Raw genomic sequence first — 15935 nt, forward strand, 5'->3', positions numbered from 1 at the left:
TTTTTTGGTCCAAAACTTGACAAAAACGTCATACTATACTATGTAGTTTGTTATACTATACTATGTCGTCCAAAATGTGACCATTTTTTGAAAAAAAACATTTTGTCCAAAATTTGACAAAAACATCATACTATACTATGTCGTCCAAAATCTGACTATTTTTTTGAAAAACATTTTTTTGGTCCAAAACTTGACAAAAACGCCATACTATACGATGTAGTACGTTATACTATACTATGTCGTCCAAAATCTGACCATTTTTAAAAAAAAACATTTTGTCCAAAATTTGACAAAAACGACATACTATACTATGTCGTCCAAAATCTGACAATTTTTATGAAAAGCATTTTTTTGGTCCAAGATTTGACAAAAACGACACACTATACCATGTTGTCCAAAATTTGACAATTTGTTTGAAAAAATGTTTTGTCCAATTTGTGGGGGTATGGCTCAGTGGTAGAGCATTTGACTGCAGATCAAGAGGTCCCTAGTTCAAATCTGGGTGCCCCCTATACTGATATTATGTTGCCAAAATTTGAAAAAAAACTTCATACAATACCACGTCATCCAAAATTTGACAATTTGTTTGTAAACATTTTTTGGTCTAAAATTGGAAAAAACTGTCATACATCTTCCAAAAATTTGACTACAACATCATACTATACTGTGTCGTGCAAAATCTGACAATTTTTATGAAAAGCATTTTTTTGGGCCAAAACTAGACAAAAACGTCATACTATACTATGTAGTTTGCTATACTATACTATGTCGTCCAAAATGTGACCATTTTTTGAAAAAAAAATTTGGTCCAAAATTTGACAAAAACGACATACTATACTATGTCGTCCAAAATCTGACTGTTTTTTTGATTAACATTTTTTTGGTCCAAAACTTGACAAAAACGTCATACTATACTATGTAGTACGTCATACCATACTGTGTCGTCCAAAATCTGACAATTTTTATGAAAAGCATTTTTTTGGTCCAAAACTAGACAAAAACGTCATACTATACCATGTAGTTTGTTATACTATACTATGTCGTCCAAAATGTGACCATTTTTTGAAAAAAAAATTTGGTCCAAAATTTGACAAAAACGACATACTATACTATGTCGTCCAAAATCTGACTGTTTTTTTGAATAACATGTTTTTGGTCCAAAACTTGACAAAAACGTCATACTATACTATGTAGTACGTCATACTATACTATGTCGTCCAAAATGTGACCATTTTTTGAAAAAAAAATTTTGGTCCAAAATTTGACAAAAACGACATACTATACTATGTCGTCCTAAATCTGACAATTTTTTTGAGTAACATTTTTTTGGTCCAAAACTTGACAAAAACGTCATACTATACTATGTAGTACGTTATACTATACTATGTCGTCCAAAATGTGACAATCTTTTGAAAAAAAAATTTTGGTCCAAAATTTGCCAAAAACGACATACTATACTATGTCGTCCAAAATCTGACTATTTTTTTGAAAAACATTTTTTTGGTCCAAAACTTGACAAAAACGCCATACTATACTATGTAGTACGTCATACCATACTGTGTCGTCCAAAATCTGACAATTTTTATGAAAAGCATTTTTTTGGTCCAAAACTAGACAAAAACGTCATACTATACCATGTAGTTTGTTATACTATACTATGTCGTCCAAAATGTGACCATTTTTTGAAAAAAAAATTTGGTCCAAAATTTGACAAAAACGACATACTATACTATGTCGTCCTAAATCTGACAATTTTTTTGAGTAACATTTTTTTGGTCCAAAACTTGACAAAAACGTCATACTATACTATGTAGTACGTTATACTATACTATGTCGTCCAAAATGTGACAATCTTTTGAAAAAAAAATTTTGGTCCAAAATTTGCCAAAAACGACATACTATACTATGTCGTCCAAAATCTGACTATTTTTTTGAAAAACATTTTTTTGGTCCAAAACTTGACAAAAACGCCATACTATACTATGTAGTACGTTATACTATACTATGTCATCCAAAATCTGACCATTTTTAAAAAAAAAACATTTTGTCCAAAATTTGACAAAAACGACATACTATACTATGTCTTCCAAAATCTGACAAATTTTATGAAAAGCATTTTTTTGGTCCAAAACTAGACAAAAACGTCATACTATACTATGTAGTTTTTTATACTATACTATGTCGTCCAAAATGTGACCATTTCGTGAAACAAAACATTTGGTCCAAGATTTGACAAAAACGACATACTATACTATGTCGTCCAAAATGTGACAATTTTTTTGAAAAGCATTTTTTTGGTCCAAAACTTGACAAAAACGTCCTACTATACTATGTAGTACGTTATACTATACTATATCGTCCAAAATGTGACAATCTTTTGAAAAAAAAATTTGGTCCAAAATTTGACAAAAACGACATACTATGTCATCCTAAATCTGACAATTTTTTTGAGCAACATTTTTTTGGTCCAAAACTTGACAAAAACATCATACTATACTATGTAGTACGTCATACTATACTATGTCGTCCAAAATGTGACAATTTTTTGAAAAAAAAATTTGGTCCAAAATTTGCCAAAAACGACATACTATACTATGTCGTCCAAAATCTGACAATTTTTTTGAGTAACATTTTTTTGGTCCCAAACTTGACAAAAACGTCATACTATACTATGTAGTACGTTATACTATACTATGTCGTCCAAAATGTGACAATTTTTTGAAAAAAAAACATTTTGTCCAAAATTTGACAAAAACGACATACTATACTATGTCATCCAAAATCTGACAATTTTTTTGGTCCAAAACTAGACAAAAACGTCATACTATACTATGTAGTTTGTTATACTATACCATGTCGTCCAAAATGTGACCATTTTTTGAAAAAAAAATTTGGTCCAAAATTTGACAAAAACGACATACTATACTATGTCGTCCAAAATCTGACTGTTTTTTTGAATAACATGTTTTTGGTCCAAAACTTGACAAAAACGTCATACTATACTATGTAGTACGTCATACTATACTATGTCATCCAAAATGTGACCATTTTTTGAAAAAAAAATTTGGTCCAAAATTTGACAAAAACGACATACTATACTATGTCGTCCTAAATCTGACAATTTTTTTGAGTAACATCTTTTTGGTCCAAAACTTGACAAAAACGTCATACTATACTATGTAGTACTTTATACTATACTATGTCGTCCAAAATGTGACAATCTTTTGAAAAAAATATTTGGTCCAAAATTTCACAAAAACGACATACTATACTATGTCGTCCAAAATCGGACTATTTTTTTGAAAAAAAAATTTTTGGTCCAAAACTTGACAAAAACGTCATACTATACTATGTAGTACGTCATACTATACTATGTCGTCCAAAATGTGACCATTTTTTGAAAAAAAAATTTGGTCCAAAATTTGACAAAAACGACATACTATACTATGTCGTCCAAAATCTGACTGTTTTTTTTATTAACATTATTTTGGTCCAAAACTTGACAAAAACGTCATACTATACTATGTAGTACGTCATACTATACTATGTCGTCCAAAATGTGACCATTTTTTGAAAAAAAAATTTGGTCCAAAATTTGACAAAAACGACATACTATACTATGTCGTCCTAAATCTGACAATTTTTTTGAGTAACATTTTTTTGGTCCAAAACTTGACAAAAACGTCATACTATACTATGTAGTACGTTATACTATACTATGTCGTCCAAAATGTGACAATCTTTTGAAAAAAAATTTTTGGTCCAAAATTTGCCAAAAACGACATACTATACTATGTCGTCCAAAATCTGACTGTTTTTTTGATTAACATTATTTTGGTCCAAAACTTGACAAAAACGTCATACTATACTATGTAGTACGTCATACTATACTATGTCGTCCAAAATGTGACCATTTTTTGAAAAAAAAATTTGGTCCAAAATTTGACAAAAACGACATACTATACTATGTCGTCCAAAATCTGACTGTTTTTTTGATTAACATTTTTTTGGTCCAAAACTTGACAAAAACGTCATACTATACTATGTAGTACGTCATACTATACTATGTCATCCAAAATGTGACCATTTTTTGAAAAAAAAATTTGGTCCAAAATTTGACAAAAACGACATACTATACTATGTCGTCCTAAATCTGACAATTTTTTTGAGTAACATCTTTTTGGTCCAAAACTTGACAAAAACGTCATACTATACTATGTAGTACTTTATACTATACTATGTCGTCCAAAATGTGACAATCTTTTGAAAAAAATATTTGGTCCAAAATTTGCCAAAAACGACATACTATACCATGTCGTCCAAAATCTGACTATTTTTTTGAAAAAAAAATTTTTGGTCCAAAACTTGACAAAAACGTCATACTATACTATGTAGCACGTCATACTATACTATGTCGTCCAAAATGTGACCATTTTTTGAAAAAAAACATTTTGTCCAAAATTTGACAAAAACGACATACTATACTATGTCGTCCAAAATCTGACTGTTTTTTTGATTAACATTATTTTGGTCCAAAACTTGACAAAAACGTCATACTATACTATGTAGTACGTCATACTATACTATGTCGTCCAAAATGTGACCATTTTTTGAAAAAAAAATTTGGTCCAAAATTTGACAAAAACGACATACTATACTATGTCGTCCTAAATCTGACAATTTTTTTGAGTAACATTTTTTTGGTCCAAAACTTGACAAAAACGTCATACTATACTATGTAGTACGTTATACTATACGATGTCGTCCAAAATGTGACAATCTTTTGAAAAAAAATTTTTGGTCCAAAATTTGCCAAAAACGACATACTATACTATGTCGTCCAAAATCTGACTGTTTTTTTGATTAACATTATTTTGGTCCAAAACTTGACAAAAACGTCATACTATACTATGTAGTACGTCATACTATACTATGTCGTCCAAAATGTGACCATTTTTTGAAAAAAAAATTTGGTCCAAAATTTGACAAAAACGACATACTATACTATGTCGTCCAAAATCTGACTGTTTTTTTGATTAACATTATTTTGGTCCAAAACTTGACAAAAACGTTATACTATACTATGTAGTACCTTATACTATGCTATGTCGTCCAAAATGTGACAATCTTTTGAAAAAAAAATTTTGGTCCAAAATTTGCCAAAAACGACATACTATACTATGTCGTCCAAAATGTGACATTTTTTTTGAAAAGCACTTTTTTGGTCCAAATCTTGACAAAAACGTCATACTATACTATGTAGTACGTTATACTATACTATGTCGTCCAAAATGTGACAATCTTTTGAAAAAAAAATTTGGTCCAAGATTTGACAAAAACGACATACTATACTATGTCGTCCGAAATCTGACTATTTTTTTGAAAAAAAAAATGTTGGTCCAAAACTTGACAAAAACGTCATACTATACTATGTAGTACGTCATACTATACTATGTCGTCCAAAATGTGACCATTTTTTGAAAAAAAAATTTGGTCCAAAATTTGACAAAAACGACATACTATACTATGTCGTCCAAAATCTGACTGTTTTTTTGATTAACATTATTTTGGTCCAAAACTTGACAAAAACGTCATACTATACTATGTAGTACGTCATACTATACTATGTCGTCCAAAATGTGACCATTTTTTGAAAAAAAAATTTGGTCCAAAATTTGACAAAAACGACATACTATACTATGTTGTCCAAAATCTGACTGTTTTTTTGATTAACATTATTTTGGTCCAAAACTTGACAAAAACGTTATACTATACTATGTAGTACCTTATACTATGCTATGTCGTCCAAAATGTGACAATCTTTTGAAAAAAAAATTTTGGTCCAAAATTTGCCAAAAACGACATACTATACTATGTCGTCCAAAATGTGACATTTTTTTTGAAAAGCACTTTTTTGGTCCAAATCTTGACAAAAACGTCATACTATACTATGTAGTACGTTATACTATACTATGTCGTCCAAAATGTGACAATCTTTTGAAAAAAAAATTTGGTCCAAACTTTGACAAAAACGACATACTATACTATGTCGTCCGAAATCTGACTATTTTTTTGAAAAAAAAAATTTTGGTCCAAAACTTGACAAAAACGTCATACTATACTATGTAGTACGTCATACTATACTATGTCGTCCAAAATGTGACCATTTTTTGAAAAAAAAATTTGGTCCAAAATTTGACAAAAACGACATACTATACTTTGTCGTCCAAAATCTGACTGTTTTTTTGATTAACATTATTTTGGTCCAAAACTTGACAAAAACGTCATACTATACTATGTCGTCCTAAATCTGACAATTTTTTTGAGTAACATTTTTTTGGTCCCAAACTTGACAAAAACGTCATACTATACTATGTAGTACGTTATACTATACTATGTCGTCCAAAATGTGACAATTTTTTGAAAAAAAAACATTTTGTCCAAAATTTGACAAAAACGACATACTATACTATGTCATCCAAAATCTGACAATTTTTATGAAAAGCATTTTTTTGGTCCAAAACTAGACAAAAACGTCATACTATACTATGTAGTTTGTTATACTATACCATGTCGTCCAAAATGTGACCATTTTTTGAAAAAAAAATTTGGTCCAAAATTTGACAAAAACGACATACTATACTATGTCGTCCAAAATCTGACTGTTTTTTTGAATAACATGTTTTTGGTCCAAAACTTGACAAAAACGTCATACTATACTATGTAGTACGTCATACTATACTATGTCATCCAAAATGTGACCATTTTTTGAAAAAAAAATTTGGTCCAAAATTTGACAAAAACGACATACTATACTATGTCGTCCTAAATCTGACAATTTTTTTGAGTAACATCTTTTTGGTCCAAAACTTGACAAAAACGTCATACTATACTATGTAGTACTTTATACTATACTATGTCGTCCAAAATGTGACAATCTTTTGAAAAAAAAATTTGGTCCAAAATTTGACAAAAACGACATACGATACTATGTCGTCCAAAATCTGACTATTTTTTTGAAAAAAAATTTTTTGGTCCAAAACTTGACAAAAACGTCATACTATACTATGTAGTACGTCATACTATACTATGTCGTCCAAAATGTGACCATTTTTTGAAAAAAAACATTTGGTCCAAAATTTGACAAAAACGACATACTATACTATGTAGTACGTCATACCATACTGTGTCGTCCAAAATCTGACAATTTTTATGAAAAGCATTTTTTTGGTCCAAAACTAGACAAAAACGTCATACTATACCATGTAGTTTGTTATACTATACTATGTCGTCCAAAATGTGACCATTTTTTGAAAAAAAAATTTGGTCCAAAATTTGACAAAAACGACATACTATACTATGTCGTCCTAAATCTGACAATTTTTTTGAGTAACATTTTTTTGGTCCAAAACTTGACAAAAACGTCATACTATACTATGTAGTACGTTATACTATACTATGTCGTCCAAAATGTGACAATCTTTTGAAAAAAAAATTTTGGTCCAAAATTTGCCAAAAACGACATACTATACTATGTCGTCCAAAATCTGACTATTTTTTTGAAAAACATTTTTTTGGTCCAAAACTTGACAAAAACGCCATACTATACTATGTAGTACGTTATACTATACTATGTCATCCAAAATCTGACCATTTTTAAAAAAAAAACATTTTGTCCAAAATTTGACAAAAACGACATACTATACTATGTCTTCCAAAATCTGACAAATTTTATGAAAAGCATTTTTTTGGTCCAAAACTAGACAAAAACGTCATACTATACTATGTAGTTTTTTATACTATACTATGTCGTCCAAAATGTGACCATTTCGTGAAACAAAACATTTGGTCCAAGATTTGACAAAAACGACATACTATACTATGTCGTCCAAAATGTGACAATTTTTTTGAAAAGCATTTTTTTGGTCCAAAACTTGACAAAAACGTCCTACTATACTATGTAGTACGTTATACTATACTATATCGTCCAAAATGTGACAATCTTTTGAAAAAAAAATTTGGTCCAAAATTTGACAAAAACGACATACTATGTCGTCCTAAATCTGACAATTTTTTTGAGCAACATTTTTTTGGTCCAAAACTTGACAAAAACATCATACTATACTATGTAGTACGTCATACTATACTATGTCGTCCAAAATGTGACCATTTTTTGAAAAAAAAATTTGGTCCAAAATTTGCCAAAAACGACATACTATACTATGTCGTCCTAAATCTGACAATTTTTTTGAGTAACATTTTTTTGGTCCCAAACTTGACAAAAACGTCATACTATACTATGTAGTACGTTATACTATACTATGTCGTCCAAAATGTGACAATTTTTTGAAAAAAAAACATTTTGTCCAAAATTTGACAAAAACGACATACTATACTATGTCATCCAAAATCTGACAATTTTTTTGGTCCAAAACTAGACAAAAACGTCATACTATACTATGTAGTTTGTTATACTATACCATGTCGTCCAAAATGTGACCATTTTTTGAAAAAAAAATTTGGTCCAAAATTTGACAAAAACGACATACTATACTATGTCGTCCAAAATCTGACTGTTTTTTTGAATAACATGTTTTTGGTCCAAAACTTGACAAAAACGTCATACTATACTATGTAGTACGTCATACTATACTATGTCATCCAAAATGTGACCATTTTTTGAAAAAAAAAGTTTGGTCCAAAATTTGACAAAAACGACATACTATACTATGTCGTCCTAAATCTGACAATTTTTTTGAGTAACATCTTTTTGGTCCAAAACTTGACAAAAACGTCATACTATACTATGTAGTACTTTATACTATACTATGTCGTCCAAAATGTGACAATCTTTTGAAAAAAATATTTGGTCCAAAATTTCACAAAAACGACATACTATACTATGTCGTCCAAAATCGGACTATTTTTTTGAAAAAAAAATTTTTGGTCCAAAACTTGACAAAAACGTCATACTATACTATGTAGTACGTCATACTATACTATGTCGTCCAAAATGTGACCATTTTTTGAAAAAAAAATTTGGTCCAAAATTTGACAAAAACGACATACTATACTATGTCGTCCAAAATCTGACTGTTTTTTTGAGTAACATTATTTTGGTCCAAAACTTGACAAAAACGTCATACTATACTATGTAGTACGTCATACTATACTATGTCGTCCAAAATGTGACCATTTTTTGAAAAAAAAATTTGGTCCAAAATTTGACAAAAACGACATACTATACTATGTCGTCCTAAATCTGACAATTTTTTTGAGTAACATTTTTTTGGTCCAAAACTTGACAAAAATGTCATACTATACTATGTAGTACGTTATACTATACTATGTCGTCCAAAATGTGACAATCTTTTGAAAAAAAATTTTTGGTCCAAAATTTGCCAAAAACGACATACTATACTATGTCGTCCAAAATCTGACTGTTTTTTTGATTAACATTATTTTGGTCCAAAACTTGACAAAAACGTCATACTATACTATGTAGTACGTCATACTATACTATGTCGTCCAAAATGTGACCATTTTTTGAAAAAAAAATTTGGTCCAAAATTTGACAAAAACGACATACTATACTATGTCGTCCAAAATCTGACTGTTTTTTTGATTAACATTTTTTTGGTCCAAAACTTGACAAAAACGTCATACTATACTATGTAGTACGTCATACTATACTATGTCATCCAAAATGTGACCATTTTTTGAAAAAAAAATTTGGTCCAAAATTTGACAAAAACGACATACTATACTATGTCGTCCTAAATCTGACAATTTTTTTGAGTAACATCTTTTTGGTCCAAAACTTGACAAAAACGTCATACTATACTATGTAGTACTTTATACTATACTATGTCGTCCAAAATGTGACAATCTTTTGAAAAAAATATTTGGTCCAAAATTTGCCAAAAACGACATACTATACCATGTCGTCCAAAATCTGACTATTTTTTAGAAAAAAAAATTTTTGGTCCAAAACTTGACAAAAACGTCATACTATACTATGTAGCACGTCATACTATACTATGTCGTCCAAAATGTGACCATTTTTTGAAAAAAAAATTTGGTCCAAAATTTGACAAAAACGACATACTATACTATGTCGTCCAAAATCTGACTGTTTTTTTGATTAACATTATTTTGGTCCAAAACTTGACAAAAACGTCATACTATACTATGTAGTACGTCATACTATACTATGTCGTCCAAAATGTGACCATTTTTTGAAAAAAAAATTTGGTCCAAAATTTGACAAAAACGACATACTATACTATGTCGTCCTAAATCTGACAATTTTTTTGAGTAACATTTTTTTGGTCCAAAACTTGACAAAAACGTCATACTATACTATGTAGTACGTTATACTATACGATGTCGTCCAAAATGTGACAATCTTTTGAAAAAAAATTTTTGGTCCAAAATTTGCCAAAAACGACATACTATACTATGTCGTCCAAAATCTGACTGTTTTTTTGATTAACATTATTTTGGTCCAAAACTTGACAAAAACGTTATACTATACTATGTAGTACCTTATACTATGCTATGTCGTCCAAAATGTGACAATCTTTTGAAAAAAAAATTTTGGTCCAAAATTTGCCAAAAACGATATACTATACTATGTCGTCCAAAATGTGACATTTTTTTTGAAAAGCACTTTTTTGGTCCAAATCTTGACAAAAACGTCATACTATACTATGTAGTACGTTATACTATACTATGTCGTCCAAAATGTGACAATCTTTTGAAAAAAAAATTTGGTCCAAGATTTGACAAAAACGACATACTATACTATGTCGTCCGAAATCTGACTATTTTTTTGAAAAAAAAAATTTTGGTCCAAAACTTGACAAAAACGTCATACTATACTATGTAGTACGTCATACTATACTATGTCGTCCAAAATGTGACCATTTTTTGAAAAAAAAATTTGGTCCAAAATTTGACAAAAACGACATACTATACTATGTCGTCCAAAATCTGACTGTTTTTTTGATTAACATTATTTTGGTCCAAAACTTGACAAAAACGTCATACTATACTATGTAGTACGTCATACTATACTATGTCGTCCAAAATGTGACCATTTTTTGAAAAAAAAATTTGGTCCAAAATTTGACAAAAACGACATACTATACTATGTCGTCCAAAATCTGACTGTTTTTTTGATTAACATTATTTTGGTCCAAAACTTGACAAAAACGTTATACTATACTATGTAGTACCTTATACTATGCTATGTCGTCCAAAATGTGACAATCTTTTGAAAAAAAAATTTTGGTCCAAAATTTGCCAAAAACGACATACTATACTATGTCGTCCAAAATGTGACATTTTTTTTGAAAAGCACTTTTTTGGTCCAAATCTTGACAAAAACGTCATACTATACTATGTAGTACGTTATACTATACTATGTCGTCCAAAATGTGACAATCTTTTGAAAAAAAAATTTGGTCCAAAATTTGACAAAAACGACATACTATACTATGTCGTCCGAAATCTGACTATTTTTTTGAAAAAAAAAATTTTGGTCCAAAACTTGACAAAAACGTCATACTATACTATGTAGTACGTCATACTATACTATGTCGTCCAAAATGTGACCATTTTTTGAAAAAAAAATTTGGTCCAAAATTTGACAAAAACGACATACTATACTATGTCGTCCAAAATCTGACTGTTTTTTTGATTAACATTATTTTGGTCCAAAACTTGACAAAAACGTCATACTATACTATGTCGTCCTAAATCTGACAATTTTTTTGAGTAACATTTTTTTGGTCCCAAACTTGACAAAAACGTCATACTATACTATGTAGTACGTTATACTATACTATGTCGTCCAAAATGTGACAATTTTTTGAAAAAAAAACATTTTGTCCAAAATTTGACAAAAACGACATACTATACTATGTCATCCAAAATCTGACAATTTTTATGAAAAGCATTTTTTTGGTCCAAAACTAGACAAAAACGTCATACTATACTATGTAGTTTGTTATACTATACCATGTCGTCCAAAATGTGACCATTTTTTGAAAAAAAAATTTGGTCCAAAATTTGACAAAAACGACATACTATACTATGTCGTCCAAAATCTGACTGTTTTTTTGAATAACATGTTTTTGGTCCAAAACTTGACAAAAACGTCATACTATACTATGTAGTACGTCATACTATACTATGTCATCCAAAATGTGACCATTTTTTGAAAAAAAAATTTGGTCCAAAATTTGACAAAAACGACATACTATACTATGTCGTCCAAAATCTGACTGTTTTTTTGAATAACATCTTTTTGGTCCAAAACTTGACAAAAACGTCATACTATACTATGTAGTACTTTATACTATACTATGTCGTCCAAAATGTGACAATCTTTTGAAAAAAAAATTTGGTCCAAAATTTGACAAAAACGACATACGATACTATGTCGTCCAAAATCTGACTATTTTTTTGAAAAAAAATGTTTTGGTCCAAAACTTGACAAAAACGTCATACTATACTATGTAGTACGTCATACTATACTATGTCGTCCAAAATGTGACCATTTTTTGAAAAAAAACATTTGGTCCAAAATTTGACAAAAACGACATACTATACTATGTCGTCCAAAATCTGACTGTTTTTTTGATTAACATTATTTTGGTCCAAAACTTGACAAAAACGTCATACTATACTATGTAGTACGTCATACTTTACTATGTCGTCCAAAATGTGACCATTTTTTGAAAAAAAAATTTGGTCCAAAATTTGACAAAAACGACATACTATACTATGTCGTCCTAAATCTGACAATTTTTTTGAGTAACATTTTTTTGGTCCAAAACTTGACAAAAACGTCATACTATACTATGTAGTACGTTAAACTATACTATGTCGTCCAAAATGTGACAATCTTTTGAAAAAAAATTTTTGGTCCAAAATTTGCCAAAAACGACATACTATACTATGTCGTCCAAAATCGGACTATTTTTTTGAAAAACATTTTTTTGGTCCAAAACTTGACAAAAACGCCATACTATACTATGTAGTACGTTATACTATACTATGTCGTCCAAAATCTGACCATTTTTAAAAAAAAAAACATTTTTTTCAAAATTTGACGACGTTGTCGTCCAAAATCTGACAATTTTTATGAAAAGCATTTTTTTGGTCCAAAACTAGACAAAAACGTCATACTATACTATGTAGTTTGTTATACTATACTATGTCGTCCAAAATGTGACCATTTTTTGAAAAAAAACATTTTGTCCAAAATTTGACAAAAACATCATACTATACTATGTCGTCCAAAATCTGACTATTTTTTTGAAAAACATTTTTTTGGTCCAAAACTTGACAAAAACGCCATACTATACTATGTAGTACGTTATACTATACTATGTCGTCCAAAATCTGACCATTTTTAAAAAAAAACATTTTGTCCAAAATTTGACAAAAACGACATACTATACTATGTCGTCCAAAATCTGACAATTTTTATGAAAAGCATTTTTTTGGTCCAAGATTTGACAAAAACGACACACTATACCATGTTGTCCAAAATTTGACCATTTGTTTGAAAAAATGTTTTGTCCAATTTGTGGGGGTATGGCTCAGTGGTAGAGCATTTGACTGCAGATCAAGAGGTCCCTAGTTCAAATCTGGGTGCCCCCTATACTGATATTATGTTGCCAAAATTTGAAAAAAAACTTCATACAATACCACGTCATCCAAAATTTGACAATTTGTTTGTAAACATTTTTTGGTCTAAAATTGGAAAAAACTGTCATACATCTTCCAAAAATTTGACTACAACATCATACTATACTGTGTCGTGCAAAATCTGACAATTTTTATGAAAAGCATTTTTTTGGGCCAAAACTAGACAAAAACGTCATACTATACTATGTAGTTTGCTATACTATACTATGTCGTCCAAAATGTGACCATTTTTTGAAAAAAAAATTTGGTCCAAAATTTGACAAAAACGACATACTATACTATGTCGTCCAAAATCTGACTGTTTTTTTGATTAACATTTTTTTGGTCCAAAACTTGACAAAAACGTCATACTATACTATGTAGTACGTCATACCATACTGTGTCGTCCAAAATCTGACAATTTTTATGAAAAGCATTTTTTTGGTCCAAAACTAGACAAAAACGTCATACTATACCATGTAGTTTGTTATACTATACTATGTCGTCCAAAATGTGACCATTTTTTGAAAAAAAAATTTGGTCCAAAATTTGACAAAAACGACATACTATACTATGTCGTCCAAAATCTGACTGTTTTTTTGAATAACATGTTTTTGGTCCAAAACTTGACAAAAACGTCATACTATACTATGAAGTACGTCATACTATACTATGTCGTCCAAAATGTGACCATTTTTTGAAAAAAAAATTTTGGTCCAAAATTTGACAAAAACGACATACTATACTATGTCGTCCTAAATCTGACAATTTTTTTGAGTAACATTTTTTTGGTCCAAAACTTGACAAAAACGTCATACTATACTATGTAGTACGTTATACTATACTATGTCGTCCAAAATGTGACAATCTTTTGAAAAAAAATATTTTGGTCCAAAATTTGCCAAAAACGACATACTATACTATGTCGTCCAAAATCTGACTATTTTTTTGAAAAACATTTTTTTGGTCCAAAACTTGACAAAAACGCCATACTATACTATGTAGTACGTTATACTATACTATGTCGTCCAAAATCTGACCATTTTTAAAAAAAAAACATTTTGTCCAAAATTTGACAAAAACGACATACTATCCTATGTCTTCCAAAATCTGACAAATTTTATGAAAAGCATTTTTTTGGTCCAAAACTAGACAAAAACGTCATACTATACTATGTAGTTTTTTATACTATACTATATCGTCCAAAATGTGACAATTTTTTTGAAAAGCATTTTTTTGGTCCAAAACTTGACAAAAACGTCCTACTATACTATGTAGTACGTTATACTATACTATATCGTCCAAAATGTGACAATCTTTTGAAAAAAAAATTTGGTCCAAAATTTGACAAAAACGACATACTATACTATGTCTTCCAAAATCTGACAAATTTTATGAAAAGCATTTTTTTGGTCCAAAACTAGACAAAAACGTCATACTATACTATGTAGTTTTTTATACTATACTATGTCGTCCAAAATGTGACCATTTCGTGAAACAAAACATTTGGTCCAAGATTTGACAAAAACGACATACTATACTATGTCGTCCAAAATGTGACAATTTTTTTGAGCAACATTTTTTTGGTCCAAAACTTGACAAAAACATCATACTATACTATGTAGTACGTTATACTATACTATGTCGTCCAAAATGTGACAATTTTTTGAAAAAAAAACATTTTGTCCAAAATTTGCCAAAAACGACATACTATACTATGTCATCCAAAATCTGACAATTTTTATGAAAAGCATTTTTTTGGTCCAAAACTAGACAAAAACGTCATACTATACTATGTAGTTTGTTATACTATACCATGTCGTCCAAAATGTGACCATTTTTTGAAAAAAAAATTTGGTCCAAAATTTGACAAAAACGACATACTATACTATGTCGTCCAAAATCTGACTGTTTTTTTGAATAACATGTTTTTGGTCCAAAACTTGACAAAAACGTCATACTATACTATGTAGTACGTCATACTATACTATGTCATCCAAAATGTGACCATTTTTTGAAAAAAAAATTTGGTCCAAAATTTGACAAAAACGACATACTATACTATGTCGTCCTAAATCTGACAATTTTTTTGAGTAACATCTTTTTGGTCCAAAACTTGACAAAAACGTCATACTATACTATGTAGTACTTTATACTATACTATGTCGTCCAAAATGTGACAATCTTTTGAAAAAAAAATTTGGTCCAAAATTTGACAAAAACGACATACTATA

This window comes from Microchirus variegatus (assembly GCF_963457635.1).
Source record: "Microchirus variegatus genome assembly, chromosome: 2".
Taxonomy (NCBI): Eukaryota; Metazoa; Chordata; class Actinopteri; order Pleuronectiformes; family Soleidae; genus Microchirus; species Microchirus variegatus.